At 33.6% G+C, this 15,691-nt stretch overlaps 1 protein-coding gene across 5 annotated transcripts in view; it reads right to left on the bottom strand.

Annotated features, from left to right (window-relative positions):
• Positions 1 to 15,691, bottom strand: part of GRIK2 (glutamate ionotropic receptor kainate type subunit 2) — a 370,969-nt gene that overhangs the window by 20,081 nt on the left and 335,197 nt on the right. The window lies entirely within an intron of this gene.

Raw genomic sequence — 15,691 nt, 5'->3', positions numbered from 1 at the left:
ACCCTAAAGCTAATACAAGGTCTGATATTTAATGAACACTTTATCATACTAATTTATTAAAAGACCAAAAAACAAATGATGCATCAGGACCAAGCCACAAAAATCTCTATATAAAAGATTGTCAGGCACTTAAGACACCTTTCAAGTATGCACACACTTATTAACAGTGCCAGGTAGCAATGCATTCAGAAAGATAAGGTTAAGTGTGTTTGGATAACAGGGATGTAAAATTCCCATATTTTGATGTATTTCTTTCTCATAATTCAGTATTTTAAAATGACATGATGATTATGTAGCTTTTGAACATTTCAATATTTCAAGGAACAGTTCAAGGTGTGGTGTCATATCTGTGTATGTCATCTACTCTTTTTCTTTACACGGTGCATAAGGACTTTTCAATGAGTATTTTAAAACCTACATTAATAAATGAATAATGGTAATGGATAAAGCTTTTCTTTTCTTTTTAGAGAGTAAATCACATCAGTTAGAAGTGCTTTCTATGTTAAGACTTGTGTAATGTTTAAGGAGAGAACAAAGCCATCATTTTCCTTCTCCTTCTAAAACGGGAACAAAAGACTTCATTAAAGTGGTTAAGAAATCTCAGGGAAAAAAAAAGCATAGATGAAAAGGCCTGGCATCCCCTCTTTCATTTGATGTGAATGCAATTCTACAACGAAGCTCTTCTCTTTTTCTTTCTGTCATGATAATGCTACTTACTAACTATAAATTTTAGGGTTTCCTTTAGCTGAGTAATAAAATGCATTTTCATTAACTTGTTACTTTTAAAAAATCCTCTGTATCTATTTGAGAGATGGTGTCCATTTGAGTATATAATCAACTGTGAAGGAGCTGAATTGCATGGATAGGATATTTTGTAGTCTTTAAACCGTCAGAAAACATATATATTATTTTTGGAATTTCTTTTATTTTATTCTTTATTTCTTCAATTTCTGTTTACATATCCAGACCTTATCATGAGAATAAAACTAATAGCAAAGAGGTGCTGTGCCAGGATAGAAGTAGAACATAGAAAGGACTATTAAATACAAAATACAAAAGTACTTTTTCCTTTATTCAAGAATAAAAGGAGGGAAGGGCTCTCAGTATTTAAATTGTAAGGTCTCAAAGTGTTTAAATTGCAAGGACTTGTGCTTTTCTCATTAAAAAAAGATGATGTTTTGTACTAGAATGTAAACTGTTTGCTAAGCGTTATATAGGAAAGAGAAATGAAGGGAAACAAACTCCTTTCTGCTCTCTTGTGCATGCAGGGGCCTAAGTCACACTATTTCAGACCATTCTGATTATACTGAAACTCTGCAAAACCCTATACTTGACACATTTCTTCAGTCAGATGGAAGAAGAAAAGTGATTAGTCCACAGGAGCCTGGGGAAGTGTAAGTGCATTCTGTAATCTTCTGGGGATATTTTCAACATTACACTGCGTATAAATATTTAACAACAACAACTTAAATAACATTAGATTCAGAGAAATAATCCTGGACCCAGTTTAAGCTGTCTTCTGATCTGACAGGCTGCTTTCTAATTAAATTGATTTGCATTTTGTTTCCATACTTACTCTTGGTCTAAATATAGTGAGTACCAACTATACTTCATGTATTATTTATATATTCTGGGGATCAGATTTGTACACTTACAATTCTAGTCTCTTTGAAGCCGTTAAAAAATGAACTGACTGAGGAATTCATAGACAGAAACCATAATGCATGGACTAATCCTGTCTACAATTAATTACTTTATGAGGGTTGCATTAGAAAAATGCAGTTTATAGTGATTCAGTTCAACAGTATTTGTATTACTTACTGTTGGTGATTTGCAAAATTTTACACAAGTAGTTTTTGAATGGACATATTACAGGGCCTTTGGTGTTTCTACTCCAATATTTGTATTTGTTATACCTTGTTATCTTGTCTTAAAAGTGATACTTTCACAAGTAAGGGTCATTATAGGTTGACCAGCATTATATTGCTGCTGTTAAATCAAGCATTTAAAACTTTATACTCATGATAAAGCTAGCATTCAATGCTCTAGTTATATTCCATTTCTGAAGGACTTAAAATGTTCTAAATTCATTCATTTACATTTTGCAACAAATACTGAGTATACCTAATCATCTAATATTTGGGAAAAAGTAATTTTTAATGCTGCTTATACTTATTCAAGTGGCTATTAAGAGAACAAAGGAAGCATATCAACAACATTATTTCCTCAGACTATATTTGCTCCTTATCTTTTTTTCCCTTACAAGTTGGATTGCAAGTCCCAGCAATGGAAAATCCACCCAGAAGCACCTGAAGTGGCTAAAAGTATCATGGATCTGTGGATGACAAAGGTAGCACAAAAAAAAAGAAGAAACAATAAGCAGAGAATATGGTCAAGAAACCCTGATTACGATCTGGATGTTAAAGCTGTTTTCCTTGCAGAACTGAAAAAATTCAGCAAGTAAATGCAGAAGATTTCTGACATTTATTGGTAATTTCCCCTATCACACTTATCACTTGACTGAAAGATGAATCGAGCCCTTCCATGAGGTGTTGCAAGGCCATATCCTGCTTTTTACATTTTTTTAAATCAGAAGTGTTTTATTTCATTTCATTTCATTTCATTTCATTTCATTTAAATTCTCGTTAAAGAGAATTTACTGTTCAAAACAAACCCAAACAAAAAAAAAAAAAAAAAGGAAAAAGAAAATAGAAACTTTAAGACTCCCAGACAATTCTCATGAATGAATTTGCAAAATAAAAATGGTATGAATAAGAGTAAAATATAATCCATAAGAAAAAAAAAAAAAGAAAAATAAAAGAAAGAGACACTTAAATTCTGAAATGTGAAGAAAGAGAAACTTCACATCTTGGCCTTCAATAGCAAGACAAAGCAGTTGAAAAAAACAATCTTAAAAGTCTGTGCATGGTGGGGAGACAGGGAGGAAACAGACAATGATTTTTAAAACTCTATTTCAAAATCAGGAGGAAAAAATGACTGTATAGTCTTCCACCGAGTACAGAGAAGACCAGTATAGAAATATCTGACTTTTTCTCTCCTCTGTTTTCCTGGTTTCTACTGCTTTCAATTCTCTCTCAACTGATTATTTATTCCCATGACAGAGAGTGGAGGGCCTACAGAATATAATCTATACATTATTTGCTGATCCTAATCTACCTGCTGTTTGCAGAAATAAGAATTTCTGCTGGAAGAATTTTAAGACCTTCTCTTATAAATTTTTGAAACCTTAGTGCCTTCTTACACAGGTACAACAAATTCAATAAGGGATTCAATAACTTCTACTTCAGTTACCTCCTCATGAAAATTTAAAATAAAAATGAAAATTTACACAAAATACCTTTTTCTGAAGCATTTGTACAAAACTAAGACAACAGAGTCTCTCAGAATTACTGCAGAAGATATACATAGATATGTTTTCTGCCCTGAAGTCTCAATATATAAAGATTTATGCACATAAAGATATGTTTAATCATAAATTATGAACACATAAGCTTTTTATATAGAGACTTCACTGCATACAGATTAGTATTTTGAAATTCTGCTGATCTGGCTGGTCTTGAAAATGCTTCCTAATAGATTATAACTTAGTAAAATCTCCTGCCTTGTTACTTTCAGTCTGTTTTACTCATTCCATCAAATACAAAAAGAGTTGGAGGATACTGGGATCTGTAGAGCTGATTCTGACTCAGTAAATCAAAAGGAAGAGCAGCATTCTGCTAACTCCTTCATTAAGAAAGTGTAGAACCAGGAAATTTTTTGTTTTATCATTCTAGATGTATTCTGCCAAAAGAAATAACTATGAATTGCCAAGTATTTTAAAAGTTGGTGCCCATGGGACATACTTGCATGTTACTTTTGATTTGCTAGACAGTAAAATGCATTCTGAACACTCATAGACCACTGATAGTATCTTTTATTCCTGTTATTTTTTTCTTTTTTTAATAATAATCTCAAGATCATTCTACTTATCTTGCAACATTATCTGTGTCCTTGGCCTAAGTGAAAGAGAAAGGTGGTTCAGAACACAACATCATATTCAGAACCTAGGTACAAAATTTAGATAATTAAGAACTTCTTTGAGTAATGAAGTATTTATTGAAAGGAGAATGTCTTATGTAACATGAAAGATATGAACATTGAACTTATGTGACTAGTTTACATTGAAACAAGATAGAAGGGATTTCATTTACACATAACTGTGGAGCAGATGTTTAGACTATGAGGAATCATGGAAAAACCATGGAAAAAAACAGCCTCATACATCAAAGGGCCTGAAAAACCCGACAGGAATCTGCAACACAGTCAGCATTCAGTAGTAGTAAAGACTTGACAGTCACAGTTACAACATGCCATAGGAAAGTATTAGGCAGTTAAAGGGCACTGGATGTAGGAGAAGCACTTTATCTCCACAGAAATGTTTGTTTTAAAAGTTACAGCCAACTCTGCTCCCTAACTCTGTTAAACCTCTCTAACTGGGAAGTAAAGGAAGCGACAGAAAGAAAGGTCAACATAGCTTCCTATATGTGGGTTCTAAAGTCTTCAAGCAACATATGAAGAAAGAATAGGGATTCTCTCAGTTCCCAGGCCCTGGTTCCGTTTTCAAAACCAACTTATTTTCACATGGGAAAACATAATTGAGGATTCTTTTCAGGTCATGGAGTAATGCTGTTGCTATAGGTGGTGACTTGATGGATTAAACTTCTTTGGCAATGATAGGAAGCAAGCAACAACCCACAGTGAAGATAAGACCAATAAAGCAAAAGAAAAGGGAACAATTCCTGCAAACTTGAAGCATACTCTCCTTTATCCCAAAATCTGGACTTCAGTTTAACATGAACTAAATAAGCAACCAGTTAAAAAAAAAAAAGCCAGTTATGAAAGGTGTTCTCAGTAGAAAATTAGCCATTTCCATAAGAAGTAGCAAGATATAAAGAGTGACCAGGTATTTCTGAGAGTATACCACAAACCTGAGATTATCGCATTACACTGGGAGATGGATGTGTGTTCTAACTATAGTTTTGATAACAGGCTTGCTTTGTGATGTTAAATCAAACACTTTTCCCCCTTTTTTTTTTAGCTCTGTGCTTCACAGCAAATTTGATGGTTTATACTTATGAAATACTTTATACATATACACTATAGCATTCTTGTGTCTAAGGTCCATATGAATTAATAGCAAAGTATCCCAAGTATATTGAAAACAATTGTTATATTAATAAACTTTCAGTGGACATAGGTCTTTTTAAAGTAGAAAGGCTTGAAAATCTTGTGTTTGCCATTCCAAGAGACAAATAACATTTATATATTTCCTATTTATTAATGATTAATGCATTAATATATGAGATAGATTTAATTATTAAAATTATTAAAAATAGTAAAAAATATATATTTATTGCTCCTCTACCAACTGTCCTTCTAACTCTTTACAGACTTTTAGCTCTGTATAGACTTTAAGGCTTCTGATCAAGAAGCCTTTCTTAAAAGGCCACATGTTATGGACAATATTGGTAAAAAATAATAAAGTCTAAGGCAAGAAACACTCACAACTTTGCAAATTAAATTTAGTTGTGTTGCATGCACATTAGGTTTCCCATTCTTTTCCTTCTGTTTAAATGCAAAACTTTGAATTTTGCTGATGTTTCTAAAGGATGTATCAGGATAAAATACTTGTCAGGATGGGTTATCTTTTTTGACAAAAAAGTGTTTGTTGATTCTTAATGCTAAACCTGACACTTCATACTGCATTAAGATTATAATATTTTAATATTAGACATACTGTAAACATTAAATATTTATTAAGTTGCAGCTACTATAATGGAAAGTCCTCAGTAGATACTTACAGCAGTCTAAACTACCACATATCTAAATTAAAACTGCAAAAATTCAAAATGAAATCCAAACCAAAACTGGGCACTATAACTACACATATATATTCATCTTTGAGCTACACATACTGCTTGGAAAAGACAAGTTGCTGGCAAGAGGTAGGAAACATTTAAAATCAGTATTTTATGGTGAATGTAACCAAAATCCTTTCACAAGTGGTGTGTTCTCTAATTGTTTTGATTTTTTCCCCACTCAAAACCATTAGCTCATGCTAATTTATGGTCCTTTCTTTATAGAACCATCATTTAAAGTTCCTGGAGGTTTATAAAGCTGAAATTTAACCAAGATGGATTATGTAGCTGAGGTTTATTTCATATTAATTTTCCAGCCATAAATATGCAACATGATTGATACAAAAGTTAGATTACCTGAACAGAATGAAGGTGGTTTTAGATTTTTTTTACTATATTAAATACTCAGATCATTGTTAAATTACTGTATTAACCATGCACATTTTATTCTATTTTTAATTTGTTGCTTTATCCTTTCTTTTAACAGTTTTGTTTTCTCAGCCCCTCGTCAAACTATCATTATAAGCTGCTCTAAATCACATCTCTTAGATTAAACACTGAATTCAAATGAATGAATGTTAGTAACATTTTTCATAGACTCTTCATGCATTTTAACATCACAGACAGTTTGAAAAGATCTTAATCGTAATACACTATTATCTCTCTACCCCTATTGAATTGCACAGTTGCAGAATGGGAAGATATCTTTGTTCAAATGTCTACTGAGAAAATCAATGATATTATTTTTACCACAGATAAAAGTGTTTCATATTTATACAGTGCTTCCTTTTTTCCAATTCTCCTTGCAAATCTGAATCCCTCACATGAATGGTTTGCAAATAAAGCCTCTTTTGGAAGAAATATTTGTGTAACACTACCCAGCAATAAACAGATGAATTAAGGAAGCCTAATGCTTACAGAGAGTGTAATCAAACATTGGAATGCGCTGCCCAGGGAGGTGGTGGATTCACCGTTCCTGGAGGTTTTTAAGATGAGACTGGATGTGATACTTAGTGCCATGGTCTAGTAACCACGGTAGTGTTGGACCCAGGGTTGGACTTGATGATCTTGGAGGTCTTTTCCAACCCAGTTGAGTCTATGATTCTATGATTCTACAAAATGCTACATGTAGTTTTTGTACACATGAAGGTTTTGGTCAGGCAGATAAGACTATGTTGGAAGACAAGAAAAGTTTAAGATAGTAACAAAGCCGTCTAGATCTGAAAACCCATTTCATGCTTTTGCATGAAATCTCACGCTTTTGCATGAAATCCCCTAGCAACCTATAAGGGAAAATCTCCAAACAATGAATGTCAGTGTTTTGCCATTAGCTGTTTCATCATTTGTGAGGTATGAAGTGACCTTGGGTGCATCTAACTGCAAACCATGGAAACACCACATGCTGGGATGCAACACATAGTTTGTAACTAAGGGCAGCGTATCAGGACAGAGACATTTTAAATTTCTAGATGAGTCTTTGGCAATGCATTACATAGAATCATGGAATCACAGAATCATTAAGTTTGGAAAAGACCTCTAAGGTCATTGAGTCCAACCTTTGACCAAACACCACCACGCCAACTAAACCATAGCACTATGGCCACGTCCAGTCATTTCTTGAAAGCTTCCAGGGATGGTGATTCCACCACTTCCCTGGGCAGCCCATTCCAATGCTCGTCAACCTTTTCAGTGAAGAAATTCTTCTCCATGTCCAACCTGAACCTCCCTTGGGCAGCTTGAGGCCATTTCCTCTTGTGCTGTTGCTAGGTGACTGGGAGAAGAGGCTGATCTCTTTACAGACAGTTGTAGAGAGTGGTAAAGTCTCCTTTACTCTGGGCTAAACAACCCACCTCCCTCAGCTGCTCTCCTTTGACTTACTCTCTAGACCATGCCTATGACATGTACGTATGTCATACATATATATGGTCCTAGGCACAATAACATCAACACTTAAGTTTTAATAATGTCTTTTTTTCCGTTACATCTATCTGGGAAACTTCTACTATAAACCACTTCTCTACGGCAGATTCTGCTCACAACAGCTACCAAATGTTAAGTGTTTTGGAAATTCCTTGTTGATATAAAGCTCAGTCTCTTAACATGCCTCCCAGATAGTGCTTCAATATGCTCTTACTCCTGAGGCAACTATAAAGCACAGTTCTTTCATCAAAAATGTTAGCTACACATTCTTACATTTCAGAAACCATAACTTAACTGCTCAAGCAGTTGAAATTCTCAAATTAGTTTCAATACATGGTTTGACCTGCATAAAAATAAATAACATGCACCTATTTTTTGTGCATTATGTTTGACTAATGAAGATAAATGGGTTAATTTGTTTTAGTTACAGAAGAATTGAAGCTCAGCACTTTCATGCATGTATTAGTGATGAATATTACAGTTCAGATTGTATGAAGGATTACAGGCTAAGTGCAGGCAAGCAGAAAAAGAGTCCTCTTGTCTTGGTACACAGTCTCCTATTTATTGCTACAGAGAGAGATTTGTTTATATGTCTCATCTTCAAGGACCAGTAAAAACTGCTCATATTATGTAATTTATATATTCTGGATGTCTTAACAATAAAACCAAATTATTGCTTAGAAATTATTATTATTATTATTATTATTATTATTATTATTATTATTGATTACTTTAGATTTTGAAAACTATTGGGGGAATGTTTATATGTTGAGTATTGATACTCAAAATAAAAAAAAATAAAAATTAACTAAGAGTCTATAATAGATATACATAAGAACATATACATAGTTTCTAAGTAGAGTGCTGGATTGTGAGACTGAAATTTTTCTACAAGAGAGGTACTTTACAACAGCTTATAAGCAAGGATGGCTCAGACATTCTCAGTGTCCCTCACAATATCAGTAGGGAATAGCTACAGAGCCTTAAACCTCAACAATGATTAAATTGAAAGCCACTGTTGACTGTTGAGTTTAGTACTTTACAGAGGAAATCCAGGAATACATTTGCAACAATGAAGATTTTAAACTTCTGAACTAATCAGTATTTTCAGATATGTAGAATTTTGTTTTAGTTACATCAATCAAGTGTATTGTTAACAATTTTAGGGACTAAATTTATACATAACTTACCTGTTATTCTTTTCAGTTTTGAAAATGTGTGCTTTTTGAAAGGTTTCTGTATCATTCATATCTGTGGTTTTGCTGGTTTTAAACAAATATATTTAATCACAGATGTGTCAAAAGTATAGACCTTCTGCTTACCCATCAGTGTCAGACACAACAGAGTTACTACAAGAGTAGAAGTAAATCTCACTAACTGTCTCCATGGAGCCTAGGGTGTTCTTTTTCTTGTTTTTCTTCAAACAAAGCAACTTATAATGTTGATTTTAGAAAACTGTGTAATGTTTAAGAGAAGTAACAGAAATATTTGAGAAAAAAACCTTCCTGCATATTCTGGTAAAGAGGAATATAAAATTCTGTTCTGCATTGATCAATGACTGCCAAATATAAAAATTAATTGAAATGAATGTGCCAGTCATGCTCAGTTCCGGTCATTGTGCTCACTAACATTGTTTTCCAGTCTTGTCTGAGATTTAAGGGAAATTTTTAAAACACATCTCTTCAAAACATGTCCCCTTTTAGGTTTGGTGGAGGTGTAGAAAGAGAATTATGTCAAGAACTTAAAAAGCAGTCTTAGGCACAGTAAGAACTTAATTTCAAAGAATAAGGAATGTTGGTAAACTCTAGCTACATTTGAAAGGATTTGTGGGATCTTTTTTTTTTTCTTCTTTTTTAAACGTATTTAATACAAGTCAGTATTTTTATTTCTTGTAGTTCTCTTGCTACCATAATGTTCTTTGATTCTTAGCCTAGACCTCCAGGAGACCAAAAAAAAAAAGAGAAAAAAATGAAAAAAATGAAAAAGCACCAATGGGAAGGGGATGGTGCTTTAGTTCTGCAAAGCTTGAGATAGAATGAGTGCAAAGTATGGGGAAAAGAAGTTTTAAGAATATGGAAAAGTCACTTTGACAGCTCCTCTCTGCACTGCAACTACTGACATCTGTTAAATCATAACTGTTTAATTTCTGCCGCTGAGAGATACATTGCAGCTTTTTGCAACCACCAGAAAATGGGGAAGTCTCTCAGGATTGTCTTCAACCTTGGCCTAACAGCTGGCTGTGCAAAAATCCCATTTTCTCTTCTACATCCCTGTTTGTCTGTTATTACTGCTTCCTTCATACTATGACTGGTGCTCTTCCAGCCTCATTAGAAGTATATAAACATGAAGTAAAATAATTTTATGAAAAGAAAGGTGAACAGTATTCCCCTGGTTTAGGTCACTAAACCAGCTCATATAGCTGTCAGTTTTTGCAAAATGCAGCAGCCTTATGGCACTTTAAAATCACACTGAAACTTCAGCATTACTTTTGTATTCAGGCATGTTAGAGATAAAAATGCTATGTCAGGTTAGAGATAGAAATGTTACATCTGGGAAGCTTTTGTATTTAATAAGTGATCTGAATCAGATTGATAAATATTTACTACCCTTGTTGTTTCTAATAGAGGTAAATTAAAATAAGACTGAAAATGTGTGCATGTTTGTGTATTGGTGTGGGAACAGTAAAGAGTACCACACAAAATAGAAGAATTAAGCATGTCAAAGACTCTTGTCAAACACTTCTTTAGGGAAAAAGTCGGTCTTTTCTTGCAAATCTGTCCCCAAAGCGGTTGAAAGTTCAAGAGAGAACTTCATCTAACTAAGAGGAAAAAACTATCAGAACTGAACATTGACAAGAATTGAAGTAGTGTGAATTGGTCTGATTCACACTAAGCTAAGACATATTTGGAATCCTAAAGTAAGCTGAAGGCACTCAGTGATTAAAATATAATATTCCAACCCAGATCTTTTGGTGCATTGAGTAATCTTCTCTAAGAATAAAAGCAAAAAAAAAAAAAAGGGAAAAAAAAAAAGAAAGAGAAGAGATAGAGAGAAGAAAAGAAAGGAAAGGGCAAGGGCAAGAGCAAGGGCAAGGGCAGGGCAGGGCAGGGCAGGGCAGGGCAGGGCAGGGAAGGGAAGGGAAGGGAAGGTTTGGGAAGGGAAGGGAAGGGAAGGGAAGGGAAGGGAAGGGAAGGGAAGGGAAGGGAAGGGAAGAATAGAGAAAAGGAAAGAGAAAAAAAAAAGAAAAAGAGAAAGTGAACTGCATACAAAATTGCATCTATGGAATAGTTTAGAAGATAACAGAATAGAATATTTCCCTTTAAAGGGACCTACAACAATCATTTAGTCCAACTGCCTGACCAGTCCAGGGCTGACGAAATAAAAGAATGTAGGTAAAGGGTACTGTCCAAATGTCTCAAACACTGACAGCCTTGGAGCATTGACTGTCTCTCTAGGAAGCCTGCTCCAGCATTTGACCACCCTCTGGATAAAGAAATGCTTCCTAATATCCAGTCTAAAACTCTTCTGGTGCAGCTTTGAAACATTCCCACACATCCTATTCAGATGTGTTGCAGAATTCAAGGTTTTGGCCTTATAAAAACAAAACATTGGAGACAACATTCTACATATCTGTAGGATGATTAAATGTTATGCACATTTTATCTACTTTTCATTTTAAAGGCAAGCTCCAAAAGTAAACTAATTTTTAGATGATTACAAAACCAGACTGCAAATCTCTCTCTGGAATAATAAATACAGCAAGGAAGGAGGCTGATTGAACTCTAAGAGATAAGTAAAGACTATTCTGAGACCATCCTCTTTATATCTTCTTTTCACTTTCTGTTGCATGTTTAGGAAATGCATCATTTATTTTTTTGCATTTTTACTACATTAAGTTTTAATCTTTGAAATTACAAGCATCTATTAAAAAATTTCTTCTTAAGTAATTTATATTCCCCACTGTACCTTGATTTAAAATTTTCTATATTTGGAAACATGCCCCTAAAAATGGCAGATAATAAAATATCTTTTAAAATATTTGCATTAAGAACATGGTCAGGTCAGTTAAAAAATTTCAATACTATAACATAAAAACTGTTATGGTGAATACTCTTTCTAGGTCACTCCCGAGAGATAGAACACATAGTATAAATCAGTTGAACCTGTACAGCGTTGCTGGATACAACATGATAATTAACTCTTATACATTTGTTGATTAAAATATTTGCTTAAATTCTCTTTGAATCCAGCAGCCTATCAGTGGGGTAGGAAGAGCACTATTGTATTTAATTTATTAATGGCTTAGATAAATATAAATAATTCACAAAGTCATATTCCAAGAGAAGATATAAAATTAGCACATCATAAATTATTGTCCAAAACCCTTTTATTTTCTGCAATGAAATCTTTAATTTGAGTGAGTAGAGTGTAAAATACTCTTTCTAGATTCTGTGTCTGATGAAATTATATGAATATTACTGTCTTCAAGGTGTACATACTTCAGACAATATTTTAATTACATGCTACACAGCTGACTGAAATTAAAAAAAAAAAAAAATAAAAGGGAAACTAACCCCTCTCTTGGCTCTGATTTACCAAAAGCAAAAGAAAACTATACATTAACTACATTGTGCAAAAGTATATAAAAAATTTTTACACACATGTGAGCTGCATATTACACTAGTTGGCTGAAGGGACTTTTTGGTGTTCATAAGTGAGTGGGCAAATTCCAAAGATATATTTTTTGCCTAAGAGATAAAAATGCCTGTAAATAAGGACATTGTATTTGATATTTCATTAGGATTTACAGAAAAGAGAACTTCACTAAAGAAGACACCTTTGACTCAAAAGAACATGAGAACCTTGAAGTTTTGTTTCATCCTTTTAACTTTGGTGAGTATGCTGTTATCTGGGGCCTGCAGCCAATGCCCCTCTGCTGGAACGCTGTTTACTTTATTCATATATTTTTCTTTTTGACATGTGAGATATAACTTGTTTTCATCACAGTAGCTACCAACTTTCTATCGTGAATTTATTTTATGCATCTATACGAACAAGTTTTCATACCTGTATCTTGTGCTACTAGTGCAAGTTATTGCAGCTTTGTATAATGGGCAGTTATGTAAGACAGCTTGGCAATGAAATACTGGTAACTTTATACACTTGGTATGTTGACCCCAAAGTACGTAATTTAATTTCATTTATATGCTGAGAGTTGTATCCCCGATGAACAGTGAAGAGTCTCAATATAGTTGGGGGAGTGCACATTTCTTTTTTCAACAATTTTGAAGCTAACAGTTAAATTTTAAGATATAAATGCCAGACACTTTCCAGCATTTTCCAGGGCATCGTGGTAGTCCATCCATACTGAAGATTCAGGGATGCAAATGGTGATACTTTACTTGAAAGAGTCATAGTTTGATCACAGCAAATGAAAAATAACTCAAAAAGCTTGTAAAAGTAAAGAGAGTCATGTAACAGATTCACTGATTCTTCTAATTGTATTTTGCAATTGAGGCATTATTAATATTAATAGCAGAATTTATTTTATTGTAATAACTGCACAGGAATAAAGGAAAAAGAATATATATTTCACCTTTTTCTCAAACTGTTTTTACTTCACCATTATCAGATGTTCTAGGAACATCACTGCTATACTACATAATCTCTGTTTTCAACAAATTCTGTAATTTTCCACAGCTCAGTAATCACAGAGAAACATTAGATAAATGACTAGGTATAATTTCTTATATGCACCATATCTCTCAAACACTACTTTCTATTTTGTATTTTTTAAGAGTTAGAAGAAATATATGCAAATTTTTAGGGTTACTTACACATTTTCATTTTCAAAATGTCAAAGGCATTACTTTGCATGTATCTGCACACATACAGAATTTTTGTCTGGTATATACAGGATAGCCCTTATTTGCCACATAAACACAGATCATCTGAAAGATGCAGGCTCAGTAGATCTACTTATATGGAATGGGTTCGACATATTTACTGGTCAGCCATTTATGAGCTCCAGGTTCAATATAAAAGCAAATGGCAATTGAGTAGAAAATCTACCCAAGACAGATGGAAAGTACCCTGATGTCAAACATGTTGATGAAAAACAGGAATTTTGAAAAGAAAGAAGTACCTGAAACTATGCTTTTTTTCCTAGAGATGATTTCAACAATGTTTGTGAAAAACAACCTTACAGATCATTAAGGCCTTAATATAAAGTGCACAAAAGCTACGTTTCTTGCCTTTCATGAGGTTCATTTCATACTAGCAATGACTTTAATAAGTATTCATTATAGAAAATAATATTTGTCATTTAATATTACTGTGTTTTACAGTATGTTGACCACAGGAAAGTCACACTAACCATGTTTCAGTGTGACAGGAAATGCATATTGCTGGATAGAGTAGATTTGCTTCAAAAAAATTCTACAATTTATGTTTGATAGGAAGACCATAAGCATGTGCAAAGGATTTAGGAATCCTTTGCAATGGTAAATTTATCCCAACTGGGCTTTATTCAGGAACAAATCAAATTTTAAACACCTCTACCAGGCATGATGAAGAAATAGGAAATTGAAACTACTTGAGCTGATAAGTAACGTTTTAGAGGATCCATAGTGGAAAGCATAAGTTACTCTGCATAGCCAAAGGATTTGTTCTCCCTCCCTTCCTTCCTTCCTTCCTTTCTTTCTTTTTTTTTCTTTCTTATTCTTTCTTTCTTTTTCTTTCTTCTTTCTTTTCTTTCATTTCTTTTCTTCCTTTTCTTTCTTTTCTTTCTTTTCTTTCTTTTCTTTCTTTTCTTTCTTTTCTTACTTCTTCCCTCTTTCCCTCCTCTCCCCTCCCCTCCTTCCTCCCTTGAACATCAGTGTTGGATGGTGATGTGTATGTCACACAAAGACAAATTCCAATCACTAAAAGATATTTATATGTATTTCTAATGGGTAACTGTACATGATGCATATCCATATTATTAGAATATATTAAAAATTAGAAATCAACTATACAGCATGTTGACGATTATATCCATGTTGGCAAAATTTTCCTGTCTACTAGATTCATTGGTAAAGAACACAGGACAGAAAAATAGTGCCTTCTAATAAAACATGCCAGAATAAAGCAAATAAAAACCCCTTGCTGGAAGATAAAAATAACCCAAACAAATGTTCTCCCTTATCTGTTCCAAAGGATAAGTTGCTATCAGATGTCTCATCCCGGGTCTGCTTTTTCCTTCTCTTTTCATTATAAATCAAGTTTTTTCTAGCCTAGCAACAGAGAAGGCTGACTGAAAATGAATTCAGGTTATACAAGTCTTTTAATTTACAAATGTGTGTCATGAGAATCATTCACTGTATGCACAAATTACCATAGTCACTCTCTATAGTTTATTTTTCTCTGCTGCTAAAATATCATACAGAATGCTGTCTTGCACATATTCTAAACATCACTGTATCTTGTTGATTTTAGATGTACACTGATTCTGCTGATCCTACTTTGTGCCAAAAGTACATAATTTCCAGTTTCCTTCATCATAGCTACATTTTAATAATCTAAACTGTGTATACTTCACTAATGCTTTTAGAAGGATTAAAATAAAGTGTAAACTCATATTTTGCTTCTCCACTTTGTTTGGAAGGAGTTGATACCCACTCACCGCCTGATCCTCTGGGCTTGTTTTCTCCTAATCTTCTGCAACTTTCTTTCTCTGAGTTTAAAACACTAACATCATGAGCAGAGAGCATTTGCTGAAGTACTCTAAGCTGGTTCTATATTTGGGTGGTTGTATTTTCTAGGTGATTATACTGTCATAAACTACTCTGGTAGCATCTTTCTCTGCTAGGAAA

The sequence above is a fragment of the Corapipo altera genome, unplaced genomic scaffold, assembly GCF_003945725.1.
Source record: "Corapipo altera isolate COAL_440 unplaced genomic scaffold, ASM394572v1 2b, whole genome shotgun sequence".
Taxonomy (NCBI): domain Eukaryota; kingdom Metazoa; phylum Chordata; class Aves; order Passeriformes; family Pipridae; genus Corapipo; species Corapipo altera.
Note: the sequence above shows the minus strand (reverse complement) of the source record. Positions and strands in the feature narration are given on the sequence as shown.